This window comes from Prorops nasuta, unplaced genomic scaffold, assembly GCF_024137725.1.
Source record: "Prorops nasuta isolate Cenicafe-Biocafe unplaced genomic scaffold, Cenicafe_Pnas_1.2 PNAS00270, whole genome shotgun sequence".
Taxonomy (NCBI): domain Eukaryota; kingdom Metazoa; phylum Arthropoda; class Insecta; order Hymenoptera; family Bethylidae; genus Prorops; species Prorops nasuta.
The window spans coordinates 25,001-28,463 of NW_027117066.1; positions in this window are offsets into that span (position 1 = coordinate 25,001).

Here is a 3,463-nt window from a genome sequence, read left to right on the forward strand (position 1 = left end):
CCAACCAGCGGCTAAGTCCAACGCGGCGCATTGCTTTCGGCCGTCGGACCCGAACGCCTCGCTCGCGAGCCGACCCGTCCAACCAGCGGCTAAGTCCAACGCGGCGCATTGCTTTCGGCCGTCGGACCCGAACGCCCTCGCTCGCGAGCCGACCCGTCCAACCAGCGGCTAAGTCCAACGCGGCGCATTGCTTTTTGGCCGGCGGACCCGAACGCTTCGCTCGCGAGCCGACCCGTCCAACCAGCGGCTAAGTCCAACGCGGCGCATTGCTTTCGGCCGTCGGACCCGAACGCCTCGCTCGCGAGCCGACCCGTCCAACCAGCGGCTAAGTCCCCAACGCGGCGCATTGCTTTTGGCCGGCGGGACCCGAACGCCTCGCTCGCGAGCCGACCCGTCCAACCAAGCGGCTAAGTCCAACGCGGCGCATTGCTTTCGGCCGTCGGACCCGAACGCCTCGCTCGCGAGCCGACCCGTCCAACCAGCGGCTAAGTCCAACGCGGCGCATTGCTTTTGGCCGGCGGACCCGAACGCCTCGCTCGCGAGCCGACCCGTCCAACCAGCGGCTAAGTCCAACGCGGCGCATTGCTTTCGGCCGTCGGACCCGAACGCCTCGCTCGCGAGCGACCCGTCCAACCAGCGGCTAAGTCCAACGCGGCGCATTGCTTTTGGCCGGCGGACGCGAACGCCTCGCTCGCGAGCCGACCCGTCCCAACCAGCGGCTAAGTCCAACGCGGTGCATTGCTTTCGGCCGGCGGACGCGAACGCCTCGCTCGCGAGCCGACCCGTCCTAACAGCGGCTAAGTCCAACGCGGCGCATTGCTTTCGGCCGTCGGACCCGAACGCCCTCGCTCGCGAGCCGACCCCCCTCAACCAGCGGCTAAGTCCAACCGCGGCGCATTGCTTTGGCCGGCGGACGCGAACGCCTCGCTCGCGAGCCGACCCGTCCAACCAGCGGCTAAGTCCAACGCGGTGCATTGCTTTCGGCCGGCGACGCGAACGCCTCGCTCGCGAGCCGACCCGTCCAACCAGCGGCTAAGTCCAACGCGGCGCATTGCTTTTGGCCGGCGGACCCGAACGCCTCGCTCGCGAGCCGACCCGTCCAACCAGCGGCTAAGTCCAACGCGGCGCATTGCTTTTGGGCCGGCGGACCCGAACGCTTCGCTCGCGAGCCGACCCGTCCAACCAGCGGCTAAGTCCCAACGCGGCGCATTGCTTTCGGCCGTCGGACCCGAACGCCTCGCTCGCGAGCCGACCCGTCCAACCAGCGGCTAAGTCCAACGCGGCGCATTGCTTTTGGCCGGCGGACCCGAACGCCTCGCTCGCGGAGCCGACCCGTCCAACCAGCGGCTAAGTCCAACGCGGCGCATTGCTTTCGGCCGTCGGACCCGAACGCCTCGCTCGCGAGCCGACCCGTCCCAACTCAGCGGCTAAGTCCAACGCGGCGCATTGCTTTTGGCCGGCGGACCCGAACGGCCTCGCTCGCGAGCCGACCCGTCCAACCAGCGGCTAAGTCCAACGCGGCGGCATTGCTTTCGGCCGTCGGACCCGAACGCCTCGCTCGCGAGCGGACCCGTCCAACCAGCGGCTAAGTCCAACGCGGCGCATTGCTTTTGGCCGGCGGACGCGAACGCCTCGCTCGCGAGCCGACCCGTCCAACCAGCGGCTAAGTCCAACGCGGTGCATTGCTTTTCGGCCGGCGGGACGCGAACGCCTCGCTCGCGAGCCGACCCGTACAAACAGCGGCTAAGTCCAACGCGGCGCATTGCTTTCGGCCGTCGGACCCGAACGCCTCGCTCGCGAGCCGACCCCTCCAACCAGCGGCTAAGTCCAACGCGGCGCATTGCTTTTGGCCGGCGGACGCGAACGCCTCGCTCGCGAGCCGACCCGTCCAACCAGCGGCTAAGTCCAACGCGGCGCATTGCTTTTGGCCGGCGGACGCGAATGCCTCGCTCGCGAGCCGACCCGTCCAACCAGCGGCTAAGTCCAACGCGGCGCATTGCTTTTCGGCCGACGGACCCGAACGCCTCGCTCGCGAGCCGACCCCTCCAACCAGCGGCTAAGTCCAACGCGGCGCATTGCTTTCGGCCGGCGGACGCGAAAGCCTCGCTCGCGAGCCGACCCGTCCAACCAGCGGGCTAGTCCAACGCGGCGCATTGCTTTCGGCCGGCGGACGCAAACGCCTCGCTCGCGAGGCCGACCCCTCCAACCAGCGGCTAAGTCCAACGCGGCGCATTGCTTTCGGCCGGCGGACGCGAAAGCCTCGCTCGCGAGCCGACCCGTCCAACCAGCGGCTAAGTCCAACGCGGCGCATTGCTTTTGGCCGGCGGACGCGAACGCCTCGCTCGCGAGCCGACCCGTCCCAACCAGCGGCTAAGTCCAACGCGGTGCATTGCTTTCGGCCGGGCGGACGCGAACGCCTCGCTCGCGAGCCGACCCGTCCAAACAGCGGCTAAGTCCAACGCGGCGCATTGCTTTTGGCCGGCGGACCCGAACGCCTCGCTCGCGAGCCGACCCGTCCAACCAGCGGCTAAGTCCAACGCGGCGCATTGCTTTCGGCCGTCGGACCCGAACGCCTCGCTCGCGAGCCGACCCGTCCAACCAGCGGCTAAGTCCAACGCGGCGCATTGCTTTCGGCCGTCGGACCCGAACGCCTCGCTCGCGAGCCGACCCGTCCAACCAGCGGCTAAGTCCAACGCGGCGCATTGCTTTTGGCCGGCGGACCCGAACGCTTCGCTCGCGAGCCGACCCGTCCAACCAGCGGCTAAGTCCAACGCGGCGCATTGCTTTCGGCCGTCGGACCCGAACGCCCTCGCTCGCGAGCCGACCCGTCCAACAGCGGCTAAGTCCAACGCGGCGCATTGCTTTTGGCCGGCGGACTCCGAAACGCCTCGCTCGCGAGCCACCCGTCCAACCAGCGGCTAAGTCCAACGCGGCGCATTGCTTTCGGCCGTCGGACCCGAACGCCTCGCTCGCGAGCGACCCGTCCAACCAGCGGCTAAGTCCAACGCGGCCGCATTGGCTTTTGGCCGGCGGACGCGAACGCCTCGCTCGCGAGCCGACCCGTCCAACCAGCGGCTAAGTCCAACGCGGTGCATTGCTTTCGGCCGGCCGGACGCAAACGCCTCGCTCGCGAGCCGACCCCTCCAACCAGCGGCTAAGTCCAACGCGGCGCATTGCTCTTCGGCCGGCGGACGCAAACGCCTCGCTCGCGAGCCGACCCCTCCAACCAGCGGCTAAGTCCAACGCGGCGCATTGCTTTCGGCCGGCGGACGCGAAAGCCTCGCTCGCGAGCCGACCCGTCCAACCAGCGGCTAAGTCCAACGCGGCGCATTGCTTTCGGCCGACGGACCCGAACGCCTCGCTCGCGAGCCGACCCCTCCAACCAGCGGCTAAGTCCAAACCGCGGCGCATTGCTTTCGGCCGGCGGACGCGAAAGCCTCGCTCGCGAGCCGACCCGTCCAAC